General features: G+C 38.4%; 1 long non-coding RNA gene across 2 annotated transcripts; it reads right to left on the reverse strand.

The window, feature by feature from the left end:
• Positions 1-1,793: 1,793 nt before the first annotated feature.
• Positions 1,794-19,526, reverse strand: LOC119714518 (uncharacterized). 2 transcript variants are annotated; one of them, XR_005261791.2, is made up of 5 exons: positions 19,424-19,526; positions 17,696-17,739; positions 16,801-16,848; positions 11,970-12,060; positions 1,794-2,100 (listed from the first exon to the last, which is right to left on the reverse strand). It is a non-coding gene; the product is annotated as an uncharacterized lncRNA (long non-coding RNA). The 2 variants fall into 2 exon arrangements; XR_005261792.2 differs by lacking the exon at positions 1,794-2,100 and adding an exon at positions 10,962-11,169.
• Between the last annotated feature and the right edge of the window lie 1,879 nt (positions 19,527-21,405).

Below are 21,405 nucleotides of genomic sequence, written 5' to 3' on the forward strand. Positions count from 1 at the left end.
CAACCCCAGAATCAGCGATGTCTGTATCTGGTAGTGACTTTCTGCAATGCAGTATCAGATGGTGTATAAAGTGTCTCTTCTGTGAGAAATTCTGAAATAAAAATAAAAAATAACTCCAAGCTGAAATAAGCCTTTAAAGTGTCTCATGGATGGAACATTTCCTTCCGTTTGTTTTCAAAACAAAGTGGATGCTGGGCTTCCAGTCAGCACAAGGATCCTCAGCCCCAGCCCAGGCATCTCACTGCTTACTGCTGCAAATCTCTTGAGCCTCAGTGTCATGGTAAGTGGGATGAAGAAGTCCTCAGTGCTCTGCCCTGTGCCTCTTGGGTCCCAGCTCTGTGGCTGCCTGCAAGGTGGGCTGCTGGGCAAGCAGGCAAACTGGCAGGGAACCAGGCAGCTGGTTTCCTTCTAAAGATTTGATGAAAATGAAATGTACCGTGGGAACATGTTGATTTCATGGAACAGGCATTTTTCTAACGGAAAAAATTTAGGTTGGAAAATATCTGTCCGACTCTAATTGTAATGTTTCTCTCCAGACCATGGTTTTGACTTTTCCTATGGGAAACCAAGGAAGCCCCATCATTGACAATGAGGGTATTATTAAAATTTGAAGGGATAAAATCTTTGCGTGTACTCTCTGTGTTACCTATCCAACCCCTGCCTTCTTAGACCATGATGAATAATCCTTATTCATTTAAGCATTTAGAATTTACCGAAGTGAACACTTTACTAGAGGCTGTATGAGTGTAAAATACATTACATTCTCCACTTGCTGTGCAGATACTTATAATTATTCAAGTCATTCTAATTCTGATGACCACACCTTTAAACCTGGTGGCACATCTCCCATGGCACCATTACCTCTGTGCTTGGCATCCCTGCTCCAGAGGCAATGGCACAAGCAAAGAAAAAAGCGTCCTGTGGATCTTCTAGGCTATTTTGAGATTTGGGTTGCATATGGTGCAAGTCAGGAGAGCAAAATGCAAATTCTCCTGACAGCTGTGTTCACTTGTCCCGCTTCCTCTCCATACAGATGGCTCACAAATGCTGCAGCAGGATTAGGAAGGGGTAGGGCCTGACCTGTTAGTTAGTCTGGGTTGATGAGTAGGGTGGAGTGTCGTCTACTCTTGCAATAAAGCAGCAGTAGGTTTAGGAAACTTCAGTGACATATGGAAACCAAGATTTTCTGTTGGGAGTAGTTTGGCTTAGATGAATCCCACTTCAAGAAATGTTTTGGGGGAGAGAAAATTTAAAATTGATGAGACATTCTGTTTTGAGAATTAAAACTGGCTTTCTAGGTCAGTGTTTTTGTTTAAAAATGTAACCTAATTGCAGGATGATGGGGGGGGCGGGAGGGCTGGAAGGAGTAAATATGGCTAAAGTTAAAAGGGTGGTGAACAATACATATGTTTCTACTTACCTGGAAAATATACATTTTCAACTTTTTTTTTTTTTTTTTTACATGTCTGGTTGGATATACATTATTATGTCTTCTTCTAACGAATTGCATGAGGATGTGATTTAGCATTATATCTCCCCGATAAAACAGCTTTAGGAGTATGGCAACCGAAGCATAAATCCTGAACAAGAAGCAGTGCTTTAAGATGTGTTCCAAAGCAAGTCCCACTCCAACCAGATGCTCTTCCTGTGCATTTGCTTATGAAATAAAAAATGTAAAGATTATGGTAAAGGAAATAAACATAATTAGTATGTAAGAGCAAAGAGAAGCAGGCAACTTTTTATTTTATTTAAATTTATTTTTCTTCAGCTACTGCCAAACAATAATTGTTTTCTGTTCATTGGTTTCATCTGCTTTTGTTAAGGAGCCCCACGGCCTAACTTTGTGAGAATGCAGGTGTGCTCCAGAAACAAAAAGGCACTCCAGTTTGAAGAGAGGGAGGGATTTCTTTTCTTTCTTGGCTGATAGTGCTTTGCCTGGCTTGAAGGTAAGCTGCAGATGTCTCCTCTCTTTGCACCTGTGCTCCAAGTGAGGCTGCTGGGAGGTGAATTCCCATCTCCTGCGGCTGTCCGGCACCATCTGGGGCTGCTGTGTTGCAGAGAAAGAGGCTGGCTCTCAGCTGACTGTGGAAAGAAAATCACCTGGGAGAGGAAAGGAAGAAGCAGCTTGAGAAACTGCAACCCACGAAAGATTTCAGACGAAAATGAATATATGTGCTCAGAGGTTTAGCTAAATACTGTAAAAATTGACTTGTACATGACAAAACTCTCCAATATGAAGAGATCCATGGGCTGCCTAGACTTTTTTTTTTTTTTTCTTCTAAAAAGCAAACACAACCACACATAACTAAGTAAGTGCAAAATTCACACATGGATGATGCCAGAACATAACAGCATTGCATGGAATAAATGCTTCAGTAAGGTTGGTTCTGGTTTTCCTTAACTGTATCCCCTGTGTGATTGCTCCTTGCAAACACAACAGATACACATCAACATGTGTGATCCTTGCTCCTTAGCAAAGGACTGTTCTGTGACACAGAAATGCTATATTATAAGATCCTATCCCACTGTTCAAGTATGCATTGAAATAAATAGCATAGGGCTACAGTACTGCAAAAGTACATTGATTATGCCTAGGAATTCTGCTGTGCTCTGAGAAAAATTGTTGTGGAGAAGTCTCTGAGAAAGCCCCTCCTGTAGCTGCGCGTGGAAAAGACCCATGGGTCAAGACACCTCATGAGCTCTGCTTCCTGGATTGGTTTCTGAGCACCTTGTTTTGCACAAGAAGCATGCCAAGCACTTTTTAACAGCCTGACATCGATGATGTTGAAGTTCCAGTGTGTGGGCATGCTCCCAGGTGCTGCTTTATTTACCAATGTGGACACAGCTCTAGTGTTATTTTAATCTCCCGTGCCAAGTGTAGGAAAGATCATCATAATGGGAGGGCTTTATCCTACTGAGCCTTCTTTGCTTTGCTATAAAGGCATTGCTTCATGTCACATCTGTCAGGGAACAGAGAGAATATGATTCTTTTTCTCTTCCCCTTGGTCTGCTTTGTATTTGAAGGTTATTAACATATCTCCCACCAGTCTTCTGAAGACTGAACAACCTCAGTTTTGTCATACTTCCCTTGCAGGTCATGTTTGCTAGACTCTACCTATTTTCATTGCTTCCTGCCTTTCCTGAATAGGTACATAACAAAAATGCTTGTTCTGCCTGGGAGAGCTTAGCTAAGTGTTGAGGACAATATTGATAAAAATAATTTATATTACATATGATTATCTTTCACTTTCCATGCAAGAATTGAATGGTAGAACTGTTATTGGTAATGTTATCTAAACCTTGACTTGACTAGACAGGATATTCTCCTGATATTTGATCTCCCTCCTTTTAACGGAGCTGCAGTAGGGATGCTTCTGAGATCTGGAAACTGTACAATTCACATTATAAACACAACGTGACTCCACTTCTGAGGCATATTTTTACATTAGCTTTTTAACCTTGATGCTCTACGACAAATTAACTTTATACAGAAGTATTTTATGTACCTAATGTTTTTCATTGTTTCAGACATAGTTTCGAATTTCCTCTCAGTGGTGCAGGAAGGCTTTGCAGAAGAACACTCATAAGTTGTCATCCCAGCCAGGGTGCACTGAGCACGAAGTCACTGGGGGAAGTAAGCCCGGCGCCGTGGTTTGACATGCATTAGACCCGTGGTGATGTGGAGACTGCACACAGCTCTGGGCCCTTCCTGAATTTTCCTGTTTTACATGCCAGGTGAGAAAAACAGACGTGCTCTGCAGAGTTCCCCATGCAGAGTTGGGAGCTGTGATGTAAGGTGGAGACAAGGTCGATGGGTCTTCTTGGAAAGCACCAATGGGATTACATTTTCTGTCTGTGCTTACACAACCTATTGTGTCTGCATCTTTGCTGTATCTGAGCTGCTTCCCCCCCTCAGCTACCCTCCTTTTCAGTAACTGGAGAATCTCACATGCTTCCACTCTTTTATTACACATAGCAGGAACACCTATAACATCCCCCATCACTGTTTCTGGGAACACTCCCTTAATACTTACAACCACAAAGACTGAAATTTCTTTCACAGAAGCCAGTTTACTATTTGAAACATTTTTGTAGACATTTTTAGCTACCTAGCAATATCCAGGGGATCTAGAAAGTTCCTAGTCTACACAGGCTGTTAAAAATATGCATTTTCCAAAGCAGTAATACAATTCCAGTTAAAAAACTTTCTTTGACAGTTCCTTCCTTCCTTCCTTCCTTCCTTCCTTCCTTCCTTCCTTCCTTCCTTCCTTCCTTCCTTCCTTCCTTCCTTCCTTCCTTCCTTCCTTCCTTCCTTCCTTCCTTCCTTCCTTCCTTCCTTCCTTCCTTCCTTCCTTCCTTCCTTCCTTCCTTCCTTCCTTCCTTCCTCCTTTCCCATTTTTTTTTTTCCATTTTCTCTCTTTCTTTGACAGGTTTAGGAAGAATCATGAGGTAATTTATGATTTTCAAAAAGGATAAAAATGAGGTGTATCCTTGAGAAAACACCTCGTGTAAAGATTACACCAGGTAACAGAACATTATTCATATTTTTACACATTGAAAGAAAGTAATTACAGTTCCATAATGTTGAATGTTAGGTTGTCTGTTGAACGCAAGTCCTATTTAAACTACTTACACTTGTCATGTTTCTGTATAGCAGCAATTCTTATTCCCTAAGTCCAGAGGGGCTATTTCCTCTGACTGTCATAGCACTGAGGACAAAGGGAAGCATCTATTGCCTTATGCATTTCAAGTAGTTTCGGTGTCAAAATCCATGTTTAGCAGCCAGAATCCCTGATTCCAAGTGTGGAAAGTGATATTTGAGCCCAAATGGTGAATGTGGAGTTCCAAGATGAGCTTAAGAAAACAAAACACTAAAAACCATTATTGAACGTTTCAGTCTCAGGAATCTGGGAAGATGAATCTGTTCCATAACTGCTGCATGTTCCAGGGACGCAGGAGAGCCATGAGTCTGAAGTTGTAGGAGTGTTAATAAAAATAAATAAAATCCCAGTGTTTTGGCAGCAGCTGAAATGGGACAAAGTTGGAGATGGGATGGATTCCTGAAAGACCCTCTTCTCCTTGTGGAATGATTCACATTCAGATGGTCTGGCAATGCTCTGGGCTTCTGACAGTACTTTAAAAAAAAAAAAAAAGCACATTTTTTCTTTTATATGTGTTTCTAGTGGTTTTAGAAAGGCAAAGGGCTTCAAACCTATTGCTTCTTACAGGGAAAATGTCTTTATGTTTCTTAAGAGAGATGAATAAGAATATCTTTGCCAGACTGGAGACCAACAGCATCAGCAGCTTGATAAAACTGGGGGATAAAGACAGTTTTCATCTCAGCCAGTATAGATTGCTGTCTCCACAGCTGCAGACTTTCAGTCATTGATTTCTCTTCACCTGGTTGTCAACAGCAGCTCAAGTTTGTTTGGAGATTTGGAAATAAATTCTTGAGCCTGACCGTGCAATCTCTCTTCATGAGAAAATATTGCCCATTGCACCTGTACAGCACAGTCCCTGCAGACCAGGGAATGATCTGCAAAGCAGGCAGTTGGTCCAACATGCTATAAACTGCAATTCAAGAAAGGAATGTGTTTGGATATGAAGTGCTCAGAGCAGCCCTGAAGAAACACTTATGAGACAATGCAAGGGGCTGTAGTGCTTCATGGAAGCGGGATTTGCTTTTTTGCCAGAAAGAGCATCGAGAGGTAAGGGAGTTGTACAAAGGCTGTGTGCTTTTGGACTGAATCCTGTTCTTAAAGGGTGTTGAATGGATTACAACTTTGTATCTGGTCTGTTGTGCAGTTACTGCAAGCTGTGCTGGTCCTGAAATTTTCACGGCAAGTTGGTGAGCCAGAATATTAAAAAGTCTGAAGTGTCTGTCAGGCAGAAAATTTCATAAAGCACTGCTTGTATGCCTCCTAGTAGCTTCCTTCTAGTAGGTGGGTGTGAAGTACCCAGTGTTGGGCTGTCATTGGGACTGCACTGCTTGGACCATCTTCCCCACAATATGTTGGGAGTACCTGCAGTTCAGGACAATGGATGTTACAGCAGCCAGGCACATACACAAGTCTTCACTCTCAAGTCTTCACTCTTCCTTGCTGTGTTTTCTGATGACCATAGGGAAAGACTGACACAGGTGAAATGTACTGTTATCTCCATAACATCCCATAATTCACCTGCTTCAATAATAGTCTCCATGCAAACAATGCATCTACATCTTTTTGTACAGTAACACCAGGGCAGTACTCTGTAATCTTTTCACTAACTAAATAACGAGAAATAAAATTTACTCTGTAAATGACTTAATAAAATTAATGTGCTAGGATAACTTCCCAATTAAGCAGTTGACTAAAATGAATAAGTATTAAATGACTCAACAGTATGCAGAGGAAAATGTTTTTAACAGGTTTCTGAGAAGTTATATTCAGGATTTGCCTACAGGGCAAAAAACATATTCAGAATTTCCCTACAGGTCTCCTAAACAGTTGACTTTACTGCTGTGTGTAGAAAATGTGGAATCGTGATAATTGTTCACCTTCTTCCCAACAGTGTAACTCCATAATTTCATGCGGGTTAAACTAAAAATAGAAGTGTGTGTAAAGAAGTAGTAATTTTAAAAAGTTATTTCCAGGAGTGTCTAAGCTTTTTGCAAAAGAAACATATAACCTTGCTGGTTTGGAATTGAGACCTTGAGTATCAGCTTTTCTTCATACATTGCTTTAGAGTTTTAAATGCACCATAAATTGAGTACAAAGGAGAAGATCTACAAGTGTTTTAGAACTATTCAGCATTTCAACAGTGGTTTCAATGCTCTCATTAGAAGTGAAAATCTGGCCCAATATCTCAGCTTTTGTGATTTGATTTATTTCTGTTTATTTCTTTCTTTATTTGTTATTATTTATTTATTTACTTATTCTTTTCAGGCAACCAAAGACGCAAGGGACAGGCTGTTTGAGCAGTCGACCCTTCCATCTCAGGTTGGTCCTATGGACCTCTCATTTCAGTTGCATGCGAAGACGTCTAGAGGATCCGTTTGCTGGCCTTTGGCTATAGAGGTCTACCGAATCTTACTGTCAGCCACTACAAGCTGCTTAACCCCATGGTGTGCAGACCTGTGCTTCAGTAGTCTCATGATTGCGGTGCTGGGCTGCAGTAACTCTGTTTTGTCTGAACTTTTCAGGGGCAGTTTGACTGCTTTAGCACAGCATTTGCTGGGATTAGCAGCACTCCTAGCTCTCTGATCTTGGTCAGAAAACTCCCAGTAAAGCACATGCAAAATAAAGTAAATACTTGCACCGCTTTTACAAAATGCACTTAGAGTAAGTTTTTCTTTCTACTTCATTTCTTAATTCTTTATTAATCTTTGTTTCAGTTTTCACAGAGGAGAGAAGGGCTAGGTTGCTAGATTTGTTCTAAGCCATCTTAAAAAAGACTTCGAGTGAATGTGTCCCACAGGGTGTGATAAAATAAAATTCAGTACGCTTTAGGCCAATATAAACTCTGCAAAATTGAAACCTTTCGTATTGTTGGAATCATCAGTGGAGAAGCTTTCCAAAAGTGCCAGGAAATGGTTTTATGTATGTCTGATTAACCCTGTCTGAGCAGCACAAGCACTAGAAGCTGATTAGATAAAATGCTGGTCCACACTTGTGGCTTACCTTGTTTTTTAACTGGGTTGAGAGCAGAACTACAGTGCTCTGAAGTTCACACCTACAGGCATCAGTGCTTCTGATTGAATCACAGAACCCAGCCTTTGCAAACCCAGGTCACCAGTGAATAAGGAAAAGCCTTGCTGTGTTTGCTGCTACGCCGCAGCACTCACAGCTATGGCTTTTGCTTGACTCCAGGGTACCTCTATTGTTACACCAAAGATGAATTTGGCCTATTCTTCACACAGTTGCCGAAATTTTTGTTTATCTGGCCTCCCCTCTTATCAGAGGATTTGGAGTTTTTCTTTTTTGAAGAGTTAACCTTTTGGCATGCATTGCTGCTCTTTAGAGCCAATAGCCGATATAGCTTGAATTACTCAGGGGAAAAAAAAAGAACTAGAAACAATATAAAATAGAATCTTAACTGAACATTGCTGATGGTTTCTCCCCAAAAGGGCAGATTCTGTCATTTTCCCTGGACTGTGTATTCTCGTGTTTTAGGAGCAGCACTGCCTCTTCCATATGAATTTTAACAGCCACTCTGTACTTCTTTTGCTGCCATTCAGTAGTCTCAGATTATTTGTTGCTGTACAAATGGTAATTTTAGATATTTTTTTTTTTTTTTTTTTACTAGAAAAATATTATTCTGTTGTGGTTGAAGGACAGATTAATTAAATTTATTCTTTCAACTCCTTCTTAGGGAAATAAGATCATGAGTGCCTTCTTTGAGTGGAGAAGGGAATAGATATCAAAAGCTAATGTTACTGTATTTTGATTTTTCTTTCTGGGTAGTTCTTTGGAAGCATTTTGGCTAGTGAGCTAAAGCATCCTGCTTTCTTTGCGGCTGAGAGAGCAGGAGTGGAGGTTTTATTTTGGCAATCATATTCCTTTCCTAAGGGCCTCTTGCTGAGTTTTGAAGTTTTCTCTCCCCTCGTAATTTAGTAACTGCATTGACATCACTGTTGTTTTATAGGTCTAAAGCGCAAGACATCAATGAGAACAATAAGTTATTTTAGCTTGAAACTTGTGATTTTTCTCTTTACCCATGCAAATGGTGTTACATTATTTGGTTCTGATTAAAATATAACCAGAGGTTTGATATCTGTACTTAACAATAATACACATTTTCAGTACTTTTTCATGTACGAAGCATATAAGTGTTTAGTATAATAGAATATTATAGAATATAATATTTTGCTAGAAAATAATATTTTGCTAGAATAGCAAACTTTGAATTCAGTTTGATTGATTGATTAATTGATTTTTAAATGAGCAAGTTCTTCACCACAAAGGAGTAGCAACAAAATGTTATAGCATTCGCTTCCTGAAATTGCTCCGTTCTTGCTATCAGATTGCTGGTATGTGAATGACTGTAGTGACAACATGTAAAAGCAAGTGAGATTCAGAGAAGGAAGCAATGAACTTCAGAGGCTCTCTAAAAAGCTCCAGCCACATGCTTCTTGTCCTGTAAACAACAATCAAACAGTGCTTCTCCGGGACATTATAACTCTGACTGCACTTTCCCTTCCTTTTTGTCTGGGTGATTTATGAATACATTGACAGTGTTTACTGAAAAGGTCCCTTCTGTTGCTGGCAGCTGGTTGTCAACTCTTTTTTTTTTTTTTTTTTTTTTTTTAATACTCTTGCCAAGTGGTCTCTCTGCTTTACAGAGCATCACCTGGGCTTCTCTGAGCTAAAGGGAAGGCAAATGCTAGGAAATTTGGATATGGAGTTTTTGAACAGTTGTCAAGGGCAAAAAACAGTGACTTAGCCTACTGCAAATAGTTTGTGAAACTTACAAATAAAAAATAAGAAACTGCAATAAAATTACAACTGATGTTATTGAAGGGTTGTGTTAAGATTGTATTTGATGCAAAAAAAGTATGAGATGAGACAGAAGTGAACCAGCCACAGTATGTTCCTAACTATTAGGAAAAAGAAGATAGCTGTATCTTTTCCAGTAAGAAATTTTGGCCAAGGCCCATTCTCTGGCTCTGAGGAGGAGTTGCTTGATACTTGTGATTCCAAGTGGTGGAGATCTGTGCTGTCCATTGTGGAGGTAGACAAAGTCTAGTTTTCTGGATTAGATGTAAGCTTTACCACCTTTGCTGCCATTTCTATCAAATCTTGGGATGCTGTGTTCTTCTACGATCCTTCTGGGACTGAGCCCAGCAGAGGCAACTAAGCAGCACAGTTATTTGCATAATCTCTGGCTATGTTCTAAAATCCAGGTGGCTAGTGAGCATGTAGTCCTGGTGGCCTGCACTTCTTTGCTCTCTTTCTTCCAAGCCTGTTCTTGTTTTCTTTCCTCTCCCCATTGGAAATTTCTCCCCTTTTTCTTCCCAGATTGGTGTTGCAGATGAAATTTTCTGAGCAGAAGCCTCTGAAAGCAGCACTGTGGGGAACACAATGGCCGTATGGTACACAATGGCCAGCTTTAATGGCTGATGGATATGCTATGCCTGTTGCTTTCAAGACATGCTACAAAAACAGACAGCACTAACATCAGATACTGTCTTTTATTTTTACTGCTCTTTTCCAACAAGAATGGCACTGATGATGACTTTAGCCTTCAGCTGCTAAGCACCTTTTCACTCTTTCCCGAAGTGTGTGGTTAATAAAAGCAAGTTGAGTGTACTCATTTTTTTCTCTATCATAGAGGAAGAGATGGACAAATCATTAAAATGAAAGCCACAATAGTGGTTCACCTCTCACCTGCTATAGCTGAGTTGTTTCACTTCAATGACATACTAAAGACTTTCTCTATAACGACAATTATTGCTAAGTCTCTGTGGTTCACATCCTGAATGGCATTTAACATACAGAGCCAAAGGGTCATTTGACCTCTCTTAAGATCTTAATTTCCATCAGATTTCACACCTGTGCTCCTGGGAAGACGATGTACTATGTCTGCATGTGGTACAAAGTATACCACAAAACACTGCCGTAGGAAAGCTTTTATTTGATAGTCTAACACAGCTACCATAGGCACTCTTGCTGTGGTGACATGGAACTCAGAACAATACACATTTTAAAAATATTTTAAATCTGTTAGTCTACCTTTCCACACTTCCCCAATTAACTCTTTCAGTTTTTCCTTTTACAGTGATTTCTATTTGCAGTTTTAACATGTAACAAATCTAAGCTGTTGAATACTGTAATTGATGTATACATATATTGATACATATCAATTATATTACATATTACATATTATATATTATACATATATATATATATATATATATATATCCTGGCAAAGCTTGGCACTATTCTTGCATTTACCTTTTTTATTTTTTTTTTTCCCTTTTCATTCCCCTTTCTTTCCCCTTTCCATTAACAGCATCTATGCCATCTCCAAAAAAATACAAACAGTGAAAACTGTGAGGGCAAATTTTTCTTTGTGTGGGAATGCGTTGTTGCCGCCATCGAAGTCTCTTTAAGTCAAGGAAAAAATCTGACAGAAAAACGTGCTTCCTAAGCAGAAAGAGGTTACATAGCAAACGTACTTGATAATACCCTGTGGAAGAAATTTTATGTGAAATAGACCATAGTGAGAGAGCACAAAACCTTACATCACCTTTGTATGAAAAAAGACAACAATTTCTTATGTTTCCATTGCTAAGTCCCTGATATTAAAAGGAGTTAACACACAAAACCCTAAATTGGTAGAAGTCCTACATCTACAACTCCATATTTTTCTCAGCACATCTAGAAGTCCTGAAGTTAGAATAACTTGCTTAAATGGTGAAAATTTTGTGATTTTTCAGCATTTATGTGTTACTGGCTTTACTAGACCAACTGTACCTCTCACTTTAAAGTGTTGTAAAGCTGTAGTAATTGCACTGAGTTTGGAAGACAGCCAAAGATATTTACAAGTCAAATAGAGGACTTGGCCCTGATTAGCTGTTCACTGCTGTGCAATCTTCATTATGCACAAGATATGGGAAGCAATGTTTTGTCAGTTTTGAAGCAGGTTGAAAAAGAGGAAAATTTTCCTGGAGACAAATGAAGCAGCCCAGCACATAATATCAGTATTCCCAACATTTTATTAGCTCTGCTGCTGAAAATTTAGGCAGTCCATGTTGGAGTCACTAAAGTGTAGCTGGGCATCAGAGCAACTTTTACAAAGGTGTGGAAACTTCTGGCATCTTGGAGATGATGAAATTTATAGATGTCAATGATGTGGAGAAAAACAGGACAGAGATAAATAAAAATTTCTTGATCTGGATTCAATTTTTGTCTTGTTTAAAGGAAGAACAGTGAGATATCAAAGTGACATAGAGTGAATGGAGCTAAAAACAAAGTGAGAGTACTTACTATTAAAATGCTGTCTTTTAAGAGTCAGGGAATGATCAGGAGCTGAACAGGATTAGGAACAGTGGTAGGAATGGAGGAGTCAGCAGGCAGGCTGGGAGGGAACAGAATGAAGAGAGAATACATGTATGTTTAGGCTGGTGTTCTCTGTGCCAACTTGTAGGTGTTAGCTAGTGAGATAATGCCACCTTACTGGAGAAACAGGGATTCTCTTACAAATTCATTTTAATTCTTGATTGGTTTATGAATACTGTCAACCTGAGATAATTTGTGTTTATTAGGTGTGAAAATACATGTTTTTAATCTCTATGGAAATTAAAATTCATATTGAAAATGATTTGAGGAGACATTTTTCTTAATAAGTCCCCTCATGTATAGTACTCAAAATTGAGTAAGATTATCAGGGCAACTTGAGGTAGACCTGTGTATTTAAAAGTTTTTTTTTTTTGTTTTTTTTTGTTTTTTTTTTAGTGTTTTATTAATCTGATTGCACACTGATTATCTTTCTTCAGTAATACTGCCCATAGATTTGCCAGACAAAGGTTGATAACTATCCTCACAAACCTCTTCCCTCTGACTAAAGGGTTCAGATTTTCTTCCTCCTCCACTTCTCTTGTTTGTAACCAGATTACATCCCAAACAGCTCATTGGCAACAGTTTCTTCAACGTAAGTGTGAATGATTCCAAATAGTACATATTTTTATAGTTAGCCTTTTACAATTGGTGATCAATTTACTAATGAACAAGTGGAATTGCGTGCAATATCACAAATGATTTTCAAATTTAGAAGAATATGTAGAAAATGCATGGACCATAATAAATAATGCATTTATATTTTGCAGAAGAACAACCTTTCCATTCCAGTATTACAATGAGTTTTCTGCCCTTGCACTTGTGTGTCTAATTATTCATTTTATAGGGCCTCCATTACCTGGTAACCCAAATCATTAATAATGTTGTGTGCTTGCTAAATCTGCAAAGCATTATGGTTCACTTGATAGTGTGTCAAATACTGTTTCCCTGGATGAAAGCTAAAGATTAATTAATTAATTGATTGATTAATTTTTGTTACTGTTGCTTTGCAAAGAATGTATTTTCTTACAACTTAATTATTGCATTTAGAAATGGAAGTTAGCAAAAAACATTTAGATTTGCTATCTAAACTTAAGTTCAAAGGTTCTTGTGACTCAGCTTCTTTCCTCAGTTCTAGCCTCAGTTTGGATAAGCAATTCTAAAACAGAAGAACTCATGCCCTTAAAACCACCGGTGGAGTTCAGCATGTGTTGAGTAAAATGTTTTCTTAAAAAGTGAGCTCATAAAATGATGGATAGCAGATGCTTCAAAGAAAGGTTAACAACACCCTGTCCCTACAAAAAGCTTAAAGACTATTTGGAACAGGATGTTCAGTGTCCAAAATACAAAGTTGTGACTAATATTTGTCACTTCAATTTCAGAATGTAAATCCTTTCACTTCTCAAAAGGCTCTGGCACCTTGCAGTCCAAAGTCAACAGGCTACTTGGCCCTTCAGTGCGTAATTTGAAAGCCAATGTTGTAAATTCATTAAAATCTGGGGATCTGCAATGAGTCACAAGAATAAATAGTACTTGGAATTTGTAAAATAGTCATTAAAAGTTAATTGATATGAACATTAATATTTTTATTGAGTTCAATATTTATACTTGAACTCATGACAATATTAACGGAGAATTAAATGTAACACTGAATGCTATTTATTCTCCTAACAATGGAAAAATCTTCTGGTAAGGTATGTGCAGGGACCAGAGATGTTGAGATAAGATAGATGTTAACAAAGAAATACTAAATGGTTTATGTTTTGGTTTTACTTTGAGCTGTCCCACGTACTCATTGAATACAATTACAGTGGGACCAGATGCTTTCTCTTTTCAACCAAACTCACAAATTGCTGAAGTGCCAGCCGGACAGTTCTTTCTTCCTCTCATGAAAAGAAAACTCAAAGGTAGAATATGCAGTCAAAGCAAAATAGTAAGTAACTTTGACTCCATTGTGGGAAATGTGGGAAAACATTTGAAAATGTTCAAGCACATAGTATGTCACATAGTATGACATTTCTCCTTTTTTTTTTTTTTTTTTTCCCCAGAGGTGACAGATTTTTTTTTTTTTTAATACCTTATTCAAAAGAAAATCTTTTCCTCTTTGTTTTTGGAACTGTCATCTTTAATGTTAAAACTGACCAACATTGTATTTAAAAGCAGAAATAAAGGAAACATAGAAATGGTTGAAGATTCTGGAGAACAAAACACATTCGTCCACTAAAAAAACAAACAAACACCACCAACACCAAAACACCAACAGTCATTTCCATACCCCACCCTGTAAGCTGAGGCTTTTAGTTGCCCGTTTTTATTTCTTTGAAGAGAACCCAATGGTGACAAAGACCAATGAATTCAGCAGATTAAAACTGGGATTTTAGCATATATGATCAAGTTAAACCACAACAATGATGGCTGGTGATGAAAACTTTTACACAATATATAACACAACTTGCCAGTTTATGAATAAAAGGGACTGTGGTAGGTAACCACAGAGTAATTCCATCCTAACTGAGTAAATGCATTCAGAAATGAAAGAAAAGGCAAGAAAAAAAAAAAAAAACAAAACTGATTACAATTTATATTTTCATTTGGTTTCATTTTAGTGAGACCAACTTACTTCTAATATGACCTTTTCAGTGATGAATACCACATCCTACACTTCCCTTTCCATGTCACAGTGTCCATCTGCATTGTGTTAGAAAGAGCACCATATAGTTTTGGCAGTGTGCTTAGAAAAATTTTCAACTAAAAGTAGAGAATTCAACAACACATCATAAACAAAGATAATCCTTTTCCCTGCACATGTTCTCTCTCCAGTATAAAAGTGACATTTTCTTTACCTATGTTTTCATGGTTGGAGAGGGAGAAATTGAGTTAAAAAGGGATGTGCTTCTTTAATAAAATGGTCCATATCTTCAAAAAAGTAGTATTTTCATTTCAAATTATTATGTGAAGATTAATTAATTGATATGCTTATTCATACCCACTTCCAGACTCTTGGGAAGGAGAATGATAGAAATATAGAAACAACAAACAAACAAAATATGCATGGCTTTTGTGCCAAGGTGAAGAAGAAATGTAGGGACAACTTAAAAAAGAGGCTTTTTTAAGCCCTTTTAATGGGTTGGCATTTACTGACATTGAATCAATTGTTCTTATTACTTTTCATATCATTCTCTGGAATAGGATGGTGGGGTAGAATATCCCTAGGTTCAGCTTTCACTATCAAAGCATATATCAAAGCATAAATTTAGGAAACTGCTTGGGCTGAGATATTTATCTCTGAAATAGATAATCTTGGCCAGGATACTTTTAAGTTTTAACTGGCCTTCCAGTGTGGGAAAATGAAGTAGAGACTGAAATGAGAAGAGACAGACCTTATGTAAGTGGGGACTGTGGGACCTTACTTGCTGTCTGTACATCACGGGCCAAGAACTGCTGACAACTGAAACTCCTTCCCAAAACTCCAAGGATCATGGAAGTCTGGTTTATTTTTATTTCCATATCCTTCTATCTTGTCTCAACCCTATCACTTTTGGAAATGAAATATTGGGCCATTTCTGGAGAAATTATTCTGAGGAGAAGCCTGACATGTCTGGGCATCATGGGGTTGGTCATAAAGGACAAAGTAATGCTCATGGGAAGTCACCTGGCCAGAATGAGGTGTGTTGTATCTTGAAGTTTAATTGCTGGAAGGTATTTATGTCAATTCAAAAACCTGGGAGCAGGCTGGAACCTTATTCATGTCTAGAGTCAAGTTCCCAGGAAGGATTTTAGCATTGGGTGATCCTTCATATTCTCATTTAGGTTAACACATGACAATATGGGTAGTCTTCCCTTTGTGTCAGTGAGAGATTTGGTACATTTTTGAGAACTGCATTCTCAGAAAAAGTCAGGAAAATCTGAGCTGAACAGGTCTCATTCTGCTCAGCTGAACAGGGCTTTTAAATTAACTCCCTTTGGGACCCAAGGTCATCATTTTGGAAGTCATCTGCAGTCAGCAACTATGGTATGTTCTTCACTCTTTTCATTGTGGCAGGCCGGAATTTAGCTAATTTGAAAGCATGGAAATGACAGATTTTTCTATTCTGTTATTACATTATTAGAAAATTGTAGTTTGGGAACTAAGACTTTCCTTTTTTTTCGTGTTTGAAAGGCCAATGTACATGACAACATAAAGGAAACCCCTGGTACAAGACACTGCAGGTGGGAATGGGGCTGAAGCTCAACAAAAGATCACAGAACCTCCAATTTTACTGCAAACTTCAGGAAAAAAAAATTGTTTTCTATTTGGAAGGGAGAACAAAAATATATGACTAATGCTAGCAAGTAATACCATAAGGAGAATGGTGTACTGTAGTAATTATAAATGTACTTTAAAAAATGGAAACTGGTAACATTTTGTGTGTAGTAAAACAAGTCTTATTAATGTTGGTTAAGACTTCTGCCTGCCTGCCTGCAACTATAAGTTTTAACAAGAAAGCCTGAGAATGTCTATTTATTATTTAAAACACTTCTCTGCTTCCTCTTTCCTACTGATTTAATACTAATATACAGTTATGTTCCAAGAGCTTTACTCCTGATTTATACTGGGCTAAGCAGGAGAATAATGAAGCCAAGATCCTAGTGGAAGATATGAGATGTAAATCAGTGCCAGTTTTCTGCTGAGATAAGCCTGAAAGGTCTGGAGGTTATCAAAGAAATGATTTGACTGTGGAGAAGACAAGGTTGCACAAGCTGGGCTTGACCCAGGCCTTACCTGGTACTTGCTGGTCTTGCAGTTTTTGACAGACCCACTGGCAACAGTCTGGGAAAGAAGTTGAGGAATTTGAACATTTAGATGGAGCAGAGACAACAGCTTCTGAACTGCTGCCTCTTGAGAAGGTGAATGGGAGGGCAGCTCTCATTCCTATTGCTTGTGTGAACATTTTTCCTCCTCCTGCTAGTATCTTGCTAGTTGAGAAGGCTCACTGCTATGGGTGCTTGCATGCAACTGAGCTCTTTTGGGGAAAAACATGAAGAAATATAAACCTTCAGCACTTTGTAGGAACAGGTTTCACCTTACTTCCAACCAGTGAGATTTATATATATATATTTTTTTCTTTTAACTTTTATCCCTATCCTCATTTCTTAATGGTTTACTCATTTTTGGAATGGACAGGACTTTGCTGTCCAGCTCACCTGTGAGAAGCTGTTTTCTGCAGCCTGACAGGTTTTAGAAAGAGAATTAGCACATGCAGTATGAAAGGCATAAAAGTCAAGTCATACAAAGCAGGTACTAAATCAAGGACTCTTTGTACCAGATGTTTGCAGCCTCTGCAGCCCTTCATCTACCTGAAAGTGCTTTACATTTGTACATTTTCAGCCGTTTATTTATTTATTTATTATTCTACCATTATTTTTTGTACCAAGAGGAGACTATATTTGTAGTATTTTCTTCATTGAAATGTCCTTTTGATCATAATTATCTAGAATCATAGAATTATCTAATTGACACTGCAAAGGAGTTAAAAAGTAGTAGTGTATCTTAGACTACATAAAGCTTTTGTTACAGGCTTTGCCATCAGCTTATTCATATGCAACTTACACTTTTTTATCTCTCTTTAAATGTTCAAAAGTAGAAGAACAAGTGTCTTCTCTTCAAGTTGACTTACCTGTTTTGAAATTCAAGATCAATCCATCGGTATGGTTTCTGCATCTGTAACGGGAATGACATATCTGTGCTTTGCAATGCAACCCTTTTGACATCATGCAATCCTGATTCTGTAATGAGGTATCTGTTACAAGGATGAAAAGCAGAAGTGTGCTACAGGGAGTGAGAAGGATCTGTTGACCTGGAACCAGTCAAATCTGTGGAGGCATTTAGGATGAGAACATCAGAAGCCAGGAGCTCTACTTAACAAAGCATAAATTAAAACTCATGAGAGATCAATTTATTAAATGACAAGGCCTGTGTAGAGCATCTGTGATTCTTACTGTAAAAAGCACTTTAACACTCTTAAAAATGAGGCATGTCTCAAAGAAAGATCTAATGTTTTTTGAGGATTTTAAATTTCAGTAGCAATCCACCTCTGAGTACTTGATTGACTAACACTCTATATTGTAAGGAATTCTGTGCCCACACAGGTGGCAAAACAGAATTAATATTTACATGTCTTAGCTTGAATGTGTGAATTACAATCTCCTTGATTATTGGTGCAGTTATTTTTTATTAACATTTATCATGACCTGGAGGGTACAGTACAAACCTGTGATGCTTTAGGAGTTACTGGGCGAAGACTTTATTGTGGCATGCATCATTCTAGGGCCATAACCTTGGGTTTAGCAAAGGTGGTTGAATTTTGGTTTGCTATTAGCAGCAGTATTGTTATAACTGACTTTCATCTAAGATTTAGATGGAAAGACCTGTTTTCTATCTGGTAGCATGAGGGTATAGCAAAGATCTTCTAAGGCTTCTGCATCTCTTTACTACAAGTTTCTGGCAGGCCAAATTGTCATGCTGGCTTGCAGGTCAATCTCCTATAACCATTCCCAAAACAATTGTTAGATCCATTTTGGCTGTATTTTGCTTTGCAGTTCCATGAAATCAGCATGATCTATTTTCTTTTCATCAGTTATCATCAGTGTGAAACAGTAACACTGATACTACTTGAATTACAATGGTGTAAAATTGACCTCATAAGAAAAAAAAAATAAATCAGGATTTGCATGTTACCAGTATCATTTAACACTCTTAGTAGGGAATTAGTATGGTTTGAGAGGGCAGCGTATGATCTGTTACCTAAATCTAATATACTTGAGCTATTGGTCATGCAACAATGCCTCTAGACAGCTTTCTCTATAGGAGGTAATTGAAGAAGATATCTGTTTTTGTACATTTTGAGGGAGGAAGGAAAGTGTTTTTTCCACTTTTTTTTTTTTTCTTTTTTTTTTTTTTTTTTTTTGGTATAGTTACATTTGTAAAGATATTAACATGAAAGTAAATACATGTACAACATGCACACGTATTTTATCTGCTGGTAGATAAGATATTAACAACATTTTTTTTCTGAGCAAAGCTGGTAGTCTACCTTTTCTGTAAGGACTTTCCCTTATGAACCTGAAGGAAACAGATAACCTGTATGTCTTCTTTTGATTTATTTTTGATTTATTAAGAAAGGATTATTTCTGATAGAACTGAAAGAATAGGACAATAATGAGAGCACCTGGAGCTGCAATGAGAACACCTGGACTGAAAAATTAACTGGCTTAAAAAAAACAAAAACACAATCCATTCTTTATCAACTGATACACAGTTTGCTTTGTTCAATGAGTTTTATATATTAGCAGTACAAACAAATCATTTATGCGAATGTCCTTTCTCCAGCAGTCCTTGGGCTCACCTTTACTTGCTGGGTTCCTTAGAAGAGAAAATGTTTTTGCTGTATTTTCTTTGCTTTGTTGAAGATTTCTCTAGGAAACACAGTGTTTTCAAGTCCTGCAAAAAAAAAAAAAAAAAAAAAAAAAAAAAAAAAAAAAAAAAAATTGTGGCAACTTAAAGGGGAAGTGGCAGCTTTTGAAGGGAAAAAAGCAGAGCTCTAACAAGGCCATTTTGTGGTTGGTGGATGTCTGTCTTACAGCCCTACCCTCTCCTCTAACAGGCATGCCCTGCCTTACAGACCGCTAGCAAGGATGGTTGCCCTTCAGCATGCTGACTGTTTCCAGACTTGTTCCTGGGCTGATGTTGACAGCAGTGAAGTTTTTGGTCAATCCAAGTATTAATCCAGTTGCCCTCTATGGGTTGTGGTGCCTCACAGCACAATTTGCCTGCTAACATTTGCTGCCTCCTTGCAGAGCAGTACCTGAAGTGGGAGTCTCAGCCTTGTGCTGGGTCTCATCCAGAAACTTAATGGTGTGGGACAAGCTCAGATCTTCCAGGGCTGGAGAATGAGTGCAGTCTTTAACTACTGACTGCAGAGTATTTCACTAAACAGGAAATAGAGGCTAGTAGTCTGTAATTGCTGGGAACTGCCCTGTTCCTGCAATATAGAGAGAGGTGAGGCTGGTTTAGTGAGGACTGTTAGTGTTAGGTCAGAGGTTGGACTCGATGATCTTGAGGTCTCTACCAACCTAGAAATTCTGTGATTCTGTGATTCTGCTGGCTGAGGGTCTGCAAGGGAAAAAAGACCAGCTAGAGAAGAAGGTAGGAAGAGTCTGGAAACACTGTTTCCTGCATTTATAGCCATATAAGAGCCAGTACCTCTGTTTGCTGGTCATTGCTAGAGATTCCTCTGGATGCTAAGAGTAAACCCTTTCTAGGCCTTACCATCCATCTAAGATTAATTAGACTTTAATGTAATTTGCTGTTGCAATATACATATAAATTCTGTTTGTGGGCAGCTGATTTCTTCAGAAGAAATATATTGAGTGTGCCAGAGTCAGTCCAACTGCAGTGATCCGGCCTGGCTGGGGGTCACATTTTCTGGCTGCACAAACCCATTAAGACTGGAATGCCCTGGAAGAGAGAAAGATGGGCCTTCGCTCTGCCCAGCTACACAAAGGATAATGACTTCACGGGGATGTGGTGAGAGGTAAATCATTATGCTTCCAAAATGTTACAAAATTTTTGGACGAGAGTTGCTGTGGGAGTGAAAATGAAATCAGCATCACCTTAACACTGTCCAAGTCCAACAGCACAGATAGAGATGGAGATGAAAAGCATCTTACTTTGGAGCTGGTCATTGTAAGTGTCCACTGGACTTGGGAGATCCAGTTCCTGGTGCTTAACATTAATGTGTTTACTTTATGGTAGTTTATACCTTCAGTACCAATGAAAAATTAGCAAAGAGGAAAAGCAGTGTGTGTGTACCTTCTCTAATACATACACACATAATTAATCATTTTATGCAAACTGAGGAAATCACACAGAGAAGGTGCAGTTGCAGAAACAGGAAATGGGTCATTTTAAGAGGTCTTTGTTGTGCTTTTTCAGAGTGTGGGGGGTAACTTTAAATGGGGAAAGCTTATTATATTAATAACTCAGGAAACAGTAAATAAATAAAATGTGAGACAGTTAATCTAAATTTAAGTGCCGGGGCTTGGATCCAACTTTGGAGGATAACACAGGAAACTCCAAAGCATGCAGTGCTTTTTGCAGAGAAAGTTTATCTCGGCGTTCCTGTCTGGCTGTGAAGGATGGGGGGCCCTGGGTCTAACAGTTTATGCAGCTACAGCAGCGCAGATGGATCAGATCCACAGCTGAGGTGGGTCTCTGGGCTCTGCTTGCCAAAGGACTGCGCAGGCTGAGGAGATGGCCTGAAAGTCTAAGGGTTCCCAAGCTGATTGTTACTTATGGGATATTTCTCTTTGCACCGGGGGAAGACTA

The sequence above is a fragment of the Anas platyrhynchos genome, chromosome Z (assembly GCF_047663525.1).
Source record: "Anas platyrhynchos isolate ZD024472 breed Pekin duck chromosome Z, IASCAAS_PekinDuck_T2T, whole genome shotgun sequence".
NCBI lineage: Eukaryota > Metazoa > Chordata > Aves > Anseriformes > Anatidae > Anas > Anas platyrhynchos.